The sequence below is a fragment of the Acinonyx jubatus genome, chromosome X (assembly GCF_027475565.1).
Source record: "Acinonyx jubatus isolate Ajub_Pintada_27869175 chromosome X, VMU_Ajub_asm_v1.0, whole genome shotgun sequence".
In the NCBI taxonomy this organism is placed as follows: Eukaryota; Metazoa; Chordata; class Mammalia; order Carnivora; family Felidae; genus Acinonyx; species Acinonyx jubatus.
The window spans coordinates 57785150-57799638 of record NC_069389.1 but is presented as its reverse complement, the minus strand read 5'-3'; the positions used below and the strand labels follow the sequence as shown (position 1 = coordinate 57799638).

The window sequence follows — 14489 nt, the reverse complement described above, 5'->3', positions numbered from 1 at the left end:
AGGACTTCCTTGAAGAGACCAGCTGAACTCCTCACTCTGCTTCATGCAAACAGGCTAAGGGCCTGGCCCCTCCACGCCCCTCTAGCCCCTCTGGCCCTGTCCTGTCCTTCCTCCCTCCCACAGCTGAGTGCACTGTGCTCAAGCAGTGGATACATTTCTGGCATGTGATATCCCCTCTGTTCCTGAGTCTTTACTCCCACCCCTCCTGAGTCTTTTTCTTTTTCTTATTTTCTCTGAACTTCCCAGCAGGCTCAAGCCAGGTTTCTACTTGCTGACCGAAAAAGCAGAGGTGTTCAGGCAGATGGTGAGTTGTCATTTGGTGGGGATGCCATAGACAGGAGTGTTCATTTGGGCCTTCCCTACATGGGAGAGATTCATAAGATTACATACATCAAAGCTCTGGGATGGTGTATGGGTCCAAACGAGTTATCAAAGCAAGAAGGGTGAGCTAGGTGATGGCATCCATAGTCCAATCAACAGCAGAGCTTTTCCTCTCAGAGGGTTATGTGAGATGCCATGTCTGTGAGTCAGCATCTGGTGGGTAATGGACAGGTGGTTTGAGGCCTAGAGAGCTTGGAAAATGTGGGGGACGAGGGTGGAGGGGCTGCTGTGCTGGCCCAAGTTGAAAGCAGAATAATTAAGGTAAGAGCTCATCGTTGCCTACCTCTGCCATATGAAATTCCATCTTTGACACTTGGGTTACAAGTGAAGCTGTGTAGTTATGCCCCCTTTTTACCACTAAGAACTATGAGAGTCTGTGCCACTGACTACAGGGGAACTCCCTTGCAAACAGTACCTGGAGGGGAAAGAGGAAGGAGGTGGGCTCAGAAACTTTTATTTGGTTTTTGAGAAATAGCGTTGTTTAGGAAAGCATCTCTTACATAGCTGTGAGGATACAGGGCTAATCTTCTCTGGGAGCCTATCAATGGGCCATGGCCTGGGATCATAGAAATGAATGAAGCTGGGTTGCTACTTCAAGCCACTCTGTGGGAGAGAAGCCAAGAAAAGGATGATTACAGTAGAGAACAATGGAAATAACTTTACATGGCTATGGGAGGAACAAGAAGTGACAGCCATCCAGCCTTGGGAATTAGAATAGAGTCTTGGAGATTTCCCAGAGGAGGCATGCCTAAAATGAGTGAGGGAAAAAGTTGACCAGGAAATAGAGAAAGAGGAGTGCTTCACAAGCAGGATCCCAGGGCAATAAAGTGAGTTTTTGTAACTGAAAAATCAGTAGACCCTGTTCTGGGGATTAAGTAGAAGTCAAGGTCAGTCATGAGGAGTATAAAATGGTGCCACACAGAGGTACTGAACCCTGGTGTTTCAGAAGCAAAAGGTGTGTGTGTGTGTGTGTGTGTGTGTGTGTGTGTGTGTGTGTGTATTTAGATTTGACAACCCATTGATTAGTTTTCCTTTGTGATTCATACTTTTTGAATGAATGTTCTACCTAAGATACCTTTGCCTAACTTCACGACACACAAAATTTTCTCTCATGTTGTCTTGCAGATTTTCAATTTTACAATTTGCACTTAGATCTATGATTTATTTTTAGTTAATTTCTGCATATAGCATGAGGTACTGAAGTTTGCTTGTGCTTTCTTTTTCCATATGGAGATACACTTTTCCCAGCAGCATTACTTAATTATTTGATAATTTAATCATCCTAGAACCTTTGTCACACATCAACTTACCATATATAGTTGTCTATTTCTGGGCTTTCTATTTTATCCTTTCATCCATATGTCTATTTTTATGATGATACCACACTGTCATGGTTACCATGCCTTTATATTAAGTCAGGGAATTTGGTAGTGTAAGACCTCCATCTCTGTTCTTTTCCAAATGGCCTTGGCTATTTTATGTCCTTTGCATTTCCATATGAGTTTTAGAAATTGCTTTTCATTTTGATTATGATTATGGCAAATCCCTAGATGAATTACTAGAGAATTGTCATCTTAAAACTTTTTGAGTCTTCTGATCCATGAACATATCTCCATTTATTGAACACTTCTTTAATTTCTTTCAGCAATATTTTATAGGTGTCTATGTACCAGTCTTGCACAGGTTACACCAAAATTCTCAGTAGGTATTCTATTTATTTTACTGCTATCGTAAGTGGCATTGAAGAAAATTTCTATCTCCAGGTATTTGTTTCTGGTATCTTGGAATAAAAAGGACTTTTTGTTATATTGACTTTCTGTCCTGTGACCTTATTAAATTGTTTCTTAGATCTGAGAGATGATTTCTGGGTTTCTTTCCCCCTAGATTACTATTTTCTCTATAGACAATCATGCTTTGTGAAAATAAAGACAGTTTTGACTTTCTTCCTTTTCTATCTGCATGCCTTTTGTTTCTTTTTCTTATCTCATCAAATAGAACCTCAAATATAATGTCAAATTGGCACGGTAAGAGTGGACATTCTGCAATATTTCTAAACTTATGGGAGAAGCATTCAGTCTTTCAGCATCAAGTATGATGCCAACAGCAGGTTTTTTTGGCAGACTAACTTTATCAGGTTGAAGATGCTCCTTTATGCTCTTAAGTTACTAGATATTTTTATTGTGATTGGATATTCTATATTATCAAATGATTGTTCTGTCATATTGTGATAATCATTGATTTTCTTTCATTCCCTTAGTATGGCAAAACAGTGATATAGTTTTTAAATGTTAAAACGACCTTGGGGGCGCCTGGGTGGCTCAGTCAGTTGAGCGTCCAACTCTTGATTTCTTTCAGCTCAGGTCATGACACCAAGGTCGTGGGATCAAGCCTCATTGGGCTTCACACACAGCATGGAGCCGACTTAAGATTCTCTCTCCCTTTGCCCCCTCCCCCACTTGGGTGCTTTCACTCTTTCTCAATAAAATAAAATAAAATAAAATAAAATAAAATAAAATAACCTTGTATTCCTAGTAAAAACTGTGCCTGGTCATGGATTATACCGTTCAGATATCATTGGATTCAAATTTCTAAAATTTCATAAGTTTTACATCTATATTCATCAGGGATACTGGTCTGTAGTGCTTTCTTTCCCTTGTAATGTCATTTTCCATTTTTATTTTTTATTTTTTTGTATAAAAGTAATGCTGCCCTCATGAAATGAATTGGCAAGTGTTCCTCCTGGATTTTCTGGAAAAGCTCTGTAGGACTGCTAGTATTTTTCTTTTGTTTTCTTTTAAATGTGTGATACTATTCACCAGCGAAGCTATCTAGGACTGAAGTTTTCTTTATGAAAAAAATATTGAATTACAAATTCAATTTTCACATATTGGTGTATTTTCTAGTTTTTCTCCTGCTACTAATTTCTAGTTTCACTCCATTGTGATTGGAAAAAATGCTTTGCATGATTTCCATCTCTTGAAACTTATTAATACTTGTTTTGTGGACTAACGTAAGGTTTCTGCTGGAGAATGTTCCAGATGTACTAGAGAAAAGTGTGTATGTTTTTGTTTGTTTTGGAATGGAGTGCTCTGTATGTTTGTTAGATACAATTGTTCTATAGGGTGGTCCAAGTCCTGCATTTCCTTTTTGATCTTCTGCGTGGTAGTTCTATCCATTACTAGAAGTGACTATTGAAGTCTCCTATCATTGTAGAGCTGACCATGTGTTCCTTCAATTCTGTGCATGTTTTCTTCATATATTTTGGAGTTCTGACATTTGGTGCAAATATGGTTATAATTATTATGTATTCCTGGTTCATTTACCCTTTTATCATTATAAAATGACCTTCATTGTCTCTTTTGACAGTATAGCTCCTTTTATTTTAGTTACTATTTACAGGGAAAATCTTTACCTATCCTTTCACTTTCACCTTCTGTGTGTCCTTGTACCTTAAGTGAGTTTGCAGTAGATAGCATTTAGTTGGATCATTTAAAAAAAATCCATTCTGCCCATCTGTGTCTTTCAGTTGGAGAGTTTAATTCATTTAATAACATTTAAAGTAAGTGCTAGTAGGGAAACACTTTTTTCATTTCATTATTTGTTTTCTGTATTCCTTATAGTTTGTCCCTTATTTCCTCCATTACTTTCTTCCTTATGCCTAGTTACTTTTTGTAGTTTCACATTTAGATTTCTTCTTGTTTTTCTGTGTGTATACTCAATAGATATTTTCTTTGTGCCTACTACAGGGATTGCATAAAAAATCCTGAAGTATGACAATCTATCTTAAATTGATCCCAATTTAACTTCAATTGCATACAAACTCTAGCCCTTTACAGTTTCACCTCCATTTTTATATGATTGATTTCACAAATTTTATATTTATATATTATGTACCTATTGACATGGGCTTATTATTTTTATGCATTTGTCGTTCATACTCTATAGAAAACAAAATAGAGTTACAAATGAAAATTACAATAACATAAATTTTTATGTGCCCATATATTTACCTTTACTGGATAATTTATATTATCATATGGCTTCAAATTACTGTCTAGAGTCCTTTAGTTTCCACTTGAAGGACTCCCTTTAACATATCTTGGATGGCAGGCCTAGTGGTAATGAATTCCATCAGCTTTTGTTTCTTTCAGAACGTCTTCTTTGTCATTTTGAGGAACAGTGTTGCTGGATATAGTGTTCTTGGTTGACAGTGTTTTTCTTTTAGGACTTAAATATATCATCTCACTACCTTCTGGACTTCAAGGGTTCTGCTGAGAAATTTGCTAATAGTCTTCTTAGAGGTCCCTTATACATAATGAACCACTTTTCTCTTGCTCTTTTGAAGATTCTCTTTTTGTCCTTGGCTTTTGACAGGTTGATTACAATGTGTCTTGGGGTGGATGTCCTTGTGTTTATCTTGCTTGGATCCTTCAGTGTCTTGGATTTGAGCAGTTATGTCTTTCTTCAAATTTGGTATGTTTTCATCCATTATCTCTGAATAATCTCTCTGCATGCTCCCTAACCCTTCTGGAACTTCTGTAATGCATATATTGTTCCACCTGGTGAAATACTAGAAGCCCCTTAGTCTTTCTTCAACTTGATTCATTCTTTTTCCCTTTTGCTCCTCAGACTCAGTAATTTCAAATCAACTCTGTTCAAGTTTATTGATTGTTTCTTCTGTCTATTTGAGTCTGCTGTTGAAAACCCTCTAGTGAATTTATCATTTCACCCATTGTATTTTCCATCCCTAGAATTTTTGTTTGGCACTTTAAAAACTAATTTATCTTCGTTGTTATTAGCCTTTCGTTCATATATCATCTTCATGATTTCCTTTAGTTCTTTATCTGTATTTTCCTTTAGCTCTTTGAACATATTTAAAAGAGTTCTTTTAAACTTTTGATCTAGTAGTTTTGATGCATGTGTTTCTTTAGGGACAGTACTTGGAGATTTCTATCTAACTATCTATCTGTCATCTATCTATCTATCTATCCTCTTTTTAATGGACCTTATTTCCCTTCCATTTACCTTGCTCTTCTTCTATATTATATTTATTGATTTGAGGCCTTTGTTCTTTTATAATATAAAAACTTAGTGCAATAAAATTTCCTCTAATTGCCACTCTATATCTGCATCCCTCAAATTTTGTTTGTTATGCTGTGCTTTCATTTTCATTCCAATTAAAAATATTTTGCAATTTCCTTTGTGATATATTCTCCAGCCCATGGGTTATTAAAATATTTTCTGCTTAATTTACAAGTAATTTGGGATTTTTATACTATGTTTATGTTATTGCTTTCTCGTTTAATGCTGTTACAGCTCAGAAAACCTGCTCTGTATGATTTCAGCTCCTGTAAACTTCTTGAGACTTGTGTTAAGACCCAACACAGGCTCTGTCTTCATGGAATATACAACTTTGCCTCTGTTTATATCCTTTGGTATGATGTCTCTGATAATCATATACACACTCAGCTATTTCTCAATTAGTATTTGTATAGTATACCTTTTTTTTCACCTATTCATTTCTAATCTATTTGCATATTTGTATATAGTATACGTCTAAATTTCTTCCAAACTGGAAACTGAACTCCTTCCAAACCGTTTTCTTCCAGTGTGTAGGTCCTTTAAATTTAGTGTAATTATCAATACATTTTTTTAAACTACAAACTTGATAGTAGCTTACTATTTGTCACATTTGTTCTCTGTTCTTTGTTCCTCGCATTTATGTTAGCTATAACTATTATATTTTACTACAGTGGCTACTCTTGGGCTTACAGTATGCACCTTTAATGTATCATACTCTATCTTCAAAAAACAGACACCATTTCACATACAATGAAATTTCCTCCTCTGGCATTTTGGAGCATCCTTTGCATATATTTTGCTTCTATGTAAGTTGTAAATGCCATTACCTTTCATATTAATTAGTTATAAATAGACAATTATCTTTTATAATTTTTAATGAGAAAATATTATATATGTGTGTGTGTGTGTGTGTGTGTGTGTGTGTGTGTTATGCCTTCATTCTTTTTGGCCAATCCAAGTTTCCATGTAGTATCATTTTACTTCTGACTGCAGAATTTCATTTAACTAACTTTTCTTTTCGTGAAGATGTGTTCATGATGATCCACTCAATATTATTTGGCTCTAAATAGCTTCAATTCCCCATTTTTAGAACAGTTTATCAAGATATAATTCACATACCATTCAACTAACTCATTTAAATTTTTCAATTCAATTTACTTGAGCATATTTAAGAGTTGTGCAGCCATCACTATAATAAACTTTAGAATATTAATACATTTTAATAATGAACTTTAAAATGTAATAAGTTTTAATAATAAACTTTATAATATCTCACTAGTATGGCGAGATGGGAGCTTGCTGGGGCAGGAAGATTGAATGAGGTGGTCTGCAGGTGAATGCTGGGGCAGGGCAAGTGGTACTAGCAAGATAGATGGAGAGTGTCAAACCCAGCTTTTGCAAGTGTATGGTTGTCTAGGCTGAAGGAGGGCAAGAAAAATGGTGCTCACCATCACTTCCATCCCAAAGGGAGCTCCTACAGATCCCTCTGCCTCCAGCACACATCCTAAAATTAGTCAATAAATCTCCTTCACATATAACCCAGGTATTATTCAAACCGATGCTTCTGTGCTTGGTCTCATGCCAAGTGATATGGTATACTAACTCTTTAAGAGCAAATACTTTGTTTCCCATAGCCATCCAGCTCTTCTTGAGGTAAGCCCCATTGTTTTTTTATTTTTAAAGCCAGACTTTATGGGAAGTTGTCTTCTCAGGACAGGTCCCAAGGGCCAGGGGTGCTCAATTTGGGGCTTTATCCCCTTACTCCTTTGTTCCTCCACTCTTCTGTACTTGTGATATCCTTCCTGTCTGGTGGTTTGGTTCCTGACTGCATCTCTGCCCTTCCTACTCTTTTCAATGTAGACTTCTCTTTATGACTTTAGTTGTGGAAGATCTGCTCTTCCAGTCTTCAGGTCATGTTCAGAGTGAGTTGCAATACATGTAGTTGTTGCCTCAATGTGTCTGAAGGAGGTGGTGAACTCAGTTATCTTCCTGCTCCATCATCTTCCTGAGTGCTTTTCAGTACTTCATTTGTTTTTATGGCCAAATAACATTCCATTGTGTGGATATATCCCATTTTATGTATCCATTCATCAGTTGATGGGCATTTGGTTTGTTTCCACTTTGGGGGAATCATATGCAAGCTTTTGTGTGGATATATATTTTAATTTTTCTCGGGTAAATACCCAGGACTGGAACTGCTTTGTTACATGATAACCCTGTGTTTAATATTTGAGGGAATGGCAGACAGTTTTCCAAAGTGTATGCACCACTTCACATTCCAACCAGCAATGTTTGAGGGTCGACATTTTTCCACATCCTCAACAACAATGATTTTTCATCTTTTTTATTTTAGCTATTCTAGTGGGTGTAAAGTAGGTCCTCACTATGGTTTTAATTTGCATTTCCCTAAGGACGAATGTCATCAAGCCACTTTTAATGTGTTTATTGGCCATTTCTCTATCTTTTGGGGAAAATGACTATTCACATCTTTTCCTCATTTCTCAATGAGGTTATATATTCTATTATTGGTTTGTAAAACTAATTTATATCATCTGGATACAAATACTTTCCCCATTCTGCAAGTTCTCTTTTCACTTTCTTGATGGCATTATTTGCAGGAAATAGCATTTTTTAAAATCTGATGAACACTCTCCAGTTCCATCCACGTTGCTACAAAGGGCCATATTTCATTCTTTCTCATTGCCACGTAGTACTCCATTGTGTATATAAACCACAATTTCTTTATCCATTCATCAGTTGATGGACATTTAGGCTCTTTCCATAATCTGGCTATTGTTGAGAGTGCTGCTATAAACATTGGGGTACAAGTGCCCCTATGCATCAGTACTCCTGTATCCCTTGGGTCATAGGGTAGATATGCTAAGTGAAATAAGCCATACAGAGAAAGACAGATACCATATGTTTTCACTCTTATGTGGATCCTGAGAAACTTAACAGAAACCCATGGGGGAGGGGAAGGAAAAAAAAAAGAGGTTAGAGTGGGAGAGAACCAAAGCATAAGAGACTCTTAAAAACTGAGAACAAACTGAGGGTTGATGGGGGGTGGGAGGGAGGGGAGGGTGGGTGATGGGTATTGAGGAAGGCACCTTTTGGGATGAGCACTGGGTGTTGTATGGAAACTAATTTCACAATAAATTTCATATATTGGAAAAAAATTAAAAAATAAAGACTTCAAAATAAATAAATAAATAAATAAATAAATAAAATCTGATGAAGTTCATTATATCTCTTTTTATTGTGTACCTTGGCCTTTTGGTGTTGTGTATAAGAAAACGCTGCCTAAACCTATCATGAAAATTTACTGCTATGCTTTCTTCTAAGAGTTCTACACTTTTAGCTCGTATATTTAGGTCTGTTATCCATTTTGAATTAATTTTTGTATAGGGAGTAAAATAAGGATTGGGTCCAATTTCATTCTTTTGCTTGTGGATACCCAGTTCTCCCAGCAACATTTGTTGAAAACACTCCTTTTTACCCCATATAACTATCCTGCCACCTGATTGAAAACCAACTGACTGTAAATGTGAAAATGTTTTGATGGACTTTCAATTCTATTCCATTAATCTATATAACAATCCTTATGCTAAACCCACACTGTCTTCATTGTTGGAGTTTCGTAGTAAGATTTGAAATTGGGAAGTGTGAGTCATCCAAGTTTAACCTTCTTTTTAAAGGTTTCTTTGGCTATTCTTGAATCCTTGAATTTCCATGAAAGTTTTGGGACCAGCTTACTTATTTTTGCAGAGAAGTCAGCTGCAATTTTGTTGGAGATTGCATTGAATCTGTAGATCAGTTTGGGGTGTGTGGCCAGGTTAAAATATTTAGTTTCCCTAACAATGGGCAGGGCATGCCTTTTTTTTCTTTTCTTTTTTTCCTTTTTATAAATTGCAGTCAAATATGCATGGCGTAAAATTTAACATTTAACCATTTTTAGGCATACATCTCTGTTTCATTAAGCACAATCACATTGTTGTGCAACCATCAACATATTCATCTCCAGACCCTTTTCATTTTCCCCAGATGAAATTCTGTACCCATGAAACACTAACTCTCCATTCCCCTTCTCTTCCCACAATCCCTGTCAATCGCCATTCTGCTTTTTATCTGCATGACATTCTGCCAATAACTGCTTTGTCTTTTCATGTTCATTCCACTTACATTTATTATTTTTTTGCCTGTTTCCAAAGCTAGTCCTTTTATTTTTTTTATTTTTTTTCAATATATGAAATTTATTGTCAAATTGGTTTCCATACAACACCCAGTGCTCATCCCAAAAGATGCCCTCTTCAATAACCATCACCCACCCTCTCCTCCCTCCCACCCCCCATCAACCCTCAGTTTGTTCTCAGTATTTAAGAGTCTCTTATGCTTTGGCTCTCTCCCACTCTAACCTCTTTTTTTTTTCCTTCCCCTCCCCCATGGGTTTCTGTTAAGTTTCTCAGGATCCACATAATAGTGAAAACATATGGTATCTGTCTTTCTCTGTATGGCTTATTTCACTTAGCATCACACTCTCCAGTTCCATCCACGTTGCTACAAAGGGCCATATTTCATTCTTTCTCATTGCCCTGTAGTACTCCATTGTGTATATAAACCACAATTTCTTTATCCATTCATCAGTTGATGGACATTTAGGCTCTTTCCATAATCTGGCTATTGTTGAGAGTGCTGCTATAAACATTGGGGTACAAGTGCCCCTATGCATCAGTACTCCTGTATCCCTTGGGTAAATTCCTAGCAGTGTTATTGCTGGGTCATAGGGTAGGTCTATTTTTAATTTTCTGAGGAACCTCCACACTGTTTTCCAGAGTAGCTGCACCAATTTGCATTCCCACCAACCATTCCACTTACATTTAATGTAATTAATGATATGGTATGATTTATGTCTGCCACTGTCATTTTTTTTCTCATGTTTTCATGTTTCTCTCTCTCACCATTGAGGTGCCACTTTGTGTTAAAAATATTTTCTCTCATACCGTTTTTATTGTTTACTACAATTTTGAATTATTTCTTAGTGGTTGCCTCACAAATTACAATTAAGATCTTAACTGAAAAAAATCTAACTCAGATTAATACCAATTTAATTTAAGTATTATGTAAAACTTTGATCTTTATACCTCTGGACTCTCCAGCTCTTTTGTACTATTATTGTCATTTAAATTGCATCTTTATACCTTTAAAGTCCACCCAGATATTTCCATAATTATTGCTTTATGCACTTGTGTTTTAAATCGGGTAAAGTCAGAAGAAAGTTACAAACAATAATACGTTTATGCTGTCTTTTATAAATGCCAGCCTAGTTAACTTTAGTGATGCTCTCTATTTCTGCATGTGGATTTGAGTTACTCTCTAGTGTCTTTGGAGGATTTCCCCCTTAACATTTCTTGTAAGACAGGCCTGCTAGGGATAAATTCACTCAGTTTTTCCCTTACCTGAGAATGGTTTTATTTCACCGTCATTCTTGAAGGATAGTTTTGCTGGATAGAGAACTCTTGTCTGACAGTCTTTTTCTTTCAGCACTTTGAATATGACTTCCCACTATATTCTGTTCCCCATGGTTTCTGATGAGAAATCAGCTGTTAATCTTACTGGGGAACCCTTGTACTTGATGAGCTGCTTTGTATGTCTGCTTTCAACCTTCTCTCATTGCCTTTGGTTTTCAGGAGTTTGATTAAGCTGTTTCTAGGTGCAGCTCTCCTTGAGTCTATCCTCCATGGAGTTTTGAATCATTTTATTTCACTAGATTCATAATTTTAGTAGAATTTGGGAAGTATTGGGCCATTATTTACTTCTTTTTAAGTTCATTTTGAGAGAGAGAGAGAGAGGCAGAGATAATCCCAAGAAGGCTCGTGCTGTCAGTGAAGGGCCCGATACTGAGCTCCATCTCACGAACTGTGAGATCATGACCTGAGCCGAAATCAAGAGTCAGACATGTAACCAACTGAGCCACCCATGTGCCCCATATTTTTCTAATAGTCTTTCTTTCCCTTTATCTCCTCTTCTCTCCTCCAGGGACTCTCACTGTGCATAAGTGCTGTGCTTTATCACATCCTACAAGGTCTCTGAGGCTCTGTTCATTTTTCTTCATTACTTTTTCTTTCTTTTCCTCAGACTATACAATCTCAATTGGCTTTAACTTCCACGTTTGGTGATTCTTTTTAACCCCAAATGCAATTTCTGTTGAGCTGGTATCATGAATTTTTCATTGCAGTTATTATACTTTTCAACTCGAGAATTTCTGTTTGATATTTTAAAAATGATTTCTATCTCTTTGTTGATATATCTGCTTAATAAATCATCATTCTCATACTTCCCTTTAATTCATAAGACACAGCTTCCATTAGATGTTTGAACATATTTACAATAACTGACTTAAAGTCTCTGTCTAGTAAATCCAATGTCTGGGTATCCCAGTGTATGTCCCATACTTTCCTGTTTCTTTGTACATCTGATAGGCTTTTATCAAAAGCTGGACATTTTAAGTAATATAACGTGGTGACTCTGGAATTCAGATTCTGCCTCCTCTCCAGGTTTCATTGTTGCTGTCTGTTGTTGGTATTTTTGCTGTCATTTGTTTTATAACTTTTCTGAACTGCTTCTGCAAAGTCTGTATCTTCTATTGTACATGGCCACTGAATTCACTGCTCGGCTAGCTTAGTGGTTAACTAATGATTGGGCAGAGATTAAATGCTTGTAACTGTTAAAACACTCAGTCTTTTGGGGCACCTGGGTGGCTCAGTCAGTTAAGCATCCCACTTCATCTCCGGTCATGATCTCGTGGCTTGTGAGTTTGAGCCCCACATTGGGCTCTGTGCTGACAGCTCAGAGCCTGGAGCCTGCTTTGGATTCTGTGTCTCCCTCTCTCTCTGCCCCTCCCCTGCTCATGCTGTCTTTTTCTGTCTCCAAAATAAATAAAAAACGTTAAAAATAAGAAAAAAACAGTCTTTGACATGTGAGTGACGTGTGTATGTTGGGCATGCCTTCCACACTCAGCCATGCAGGCTTTCATTTCTGCCTTCTCAGAGCCTCAAATTAAACCTGAGTTGAGAGCTTAGAGACTTTTTGTATCTTTCTGGAGCATGCTGTGGTCTTAGGAATGTGTCTGGCCTTCCAGATTCATAGGGATAAGGTCACAGCTCTTTTTTTTTCAATTTGGGTTTAAATTCTAGTTAGTTAACATACAGTGCAACATTGGTTTCAGGAGTAGACTTCAGTAATTCATCACTTACATCCAATACTCAGTGCTCATTATAACAAGTGCCCACCTTAATACCCATCACTCATCTAGCCCACCCCCACCGACCTCCCTCCATCAACGCTCAGTTTGTTCTCTAATTTAACAGTCTCTCATGGTTTGTTTCCCTCTCTTTTCCCCCCTCCCCTATGATCGTCTGTTTCATTTCTTAATTCCACATATGAGTGAAATCATATGATATTTGCCTTTACCTAAAAGGCACACCACGTCTTCTTTATCCATTCATCAGTTGATGGACATTTGGGTTCTCTCCATAGCTTGGCTACTGTTGATAATGCTGCTATGAACATTGGGGTGCATATACCCCTTTGAATGTGGATTTTTGTATCCTTTGGGTAAACTCCTAGTAGTGCAATTGCTGGATTGTAGGATAGCTCTATTCTTAAACTTTTTTAATTTCTTAGTGTTTATTTATGTGTGTGTGCATGTGAGAGAGAGAGAGAGCACGCGCACGTGCAGGGGAGGGGCAGAGAGAGAGAGGGGGAAACACAGAACCTGAAGCAGGCTCCAGGCCCTGAGCTTTCAGCACAGAGCCCAATGTGGGACTTAAACTTACAAACCATGAGATCGTTGATCTGAGCCGAAGTTGGACGCTTAACCGACTGAACCACCCAAGTGCCCCCTAGTTTTAACTTTTTGAGGAAACTCCACACTGTTTTCCAGAGTGGTTGCACCAGATTGCATTCCCACCAACACTGTAAGAGGGCCCCCCTTGTTTTGCATCCTCACCAACACCTGTTGTTTCCTGTGTGGTTAATTTTAGCCATTCTGACAGGTGTGAGGTGGTATCTTATCATGGTTTTGATAAGTATTTCCCTGATGATTAGTGATGTTGAGCATCTTTTCATGTGTCTGTTAGACATCAGGATGTTTTCTGTGGGAAAGTGGCTATTCATGTCTTCTGCTCATTGCTTCACTGGACTATTTCTTGTTTGGGTGTTGAGTGTGCTAAGTTCTTTATAGATTTTGAATACTAACCCTTTATCAGATATGTCATTTGCAAATATCTTCTCCCATTCTGTAGGCTGCCTTTCAGTTTTGTTGTTTCCTTCACTGTGTAGAAGCTTTTTATTTTGATGAAGTCCCAATCGTTCATTTTTGCTTTTGTTTCCCTTGCCTCTGGGAGATATGTCTAGTAGGAAGTTGCTGCAGCTGAGGTCAAAGAGGTTGCTGCCTGTGTTCTCCTCTAAGACTGTGATGGTTTTCTGTCTCACATTTAGGTTGTCCATCAATCTTGAGTTTATTTTTGTGTATGGTGTAGGAAAGTGGTCCAGTATCCTTGTTGAAGAAACTTTTTTTTCCATTGGATACTCTTTCCTGCTTTGTCAAAGATTAATTGAGATAATGTCACAACTTTTTAAAGTCCCTGTGAACATCTTACTACTCAGTGTTTTTAAGGATTTGGATCACCTATTGTATGCCCCACGTGTTGTCTACTGCTGAGGCAGCTGCAAGGTTAAACAATTGCCCCTAAATGTTTTTGACAAGTGCCCCCATGGAAAACACATTTCAAATGGGCAAGCTCTGAGTCAGTGCAAATACAGAGAGCCATGCAAGTGGGGTCATCCAGGACCAACCATACAGGTCATATAATGACAGTTCCCTGGGAGTGAAACTTTGCAGGAGGCCCATCTCCTTTCTGCTCCCTGTGGCAGCTGCCAGGCTGCTGGCTTTCACTGAGACTGCAGGCCGTCCATATTCAAGGCTACCATAGAAGCCTTGGACAGAGGAGCATGGGAATAGGGCCAGT

General features: G+C 37.6%; 1 protein-coding gene across 1 annotated transcript in view; it reads left to right on the top strand.

Annotated features, from left to right (window-relative positions):
- The first annotated feature begins 226 nt into the window (after positions 1-226).
- Positions 227-14489, top strand: part of LOC128310957 (doublesex- and mab-3-related transcription factor C1-like) — a 30285-nt gene continuing 16022 nt past the window's right edge. Inside the window, exon 1 of the mRNA XM_053202493.1 lies at positions 227-304. The gene's annotated coding sequence lies outside the window, so the exon portion shown is untranslated. The remainder of the gene's footprint in view (positions 305-14489) is intronic.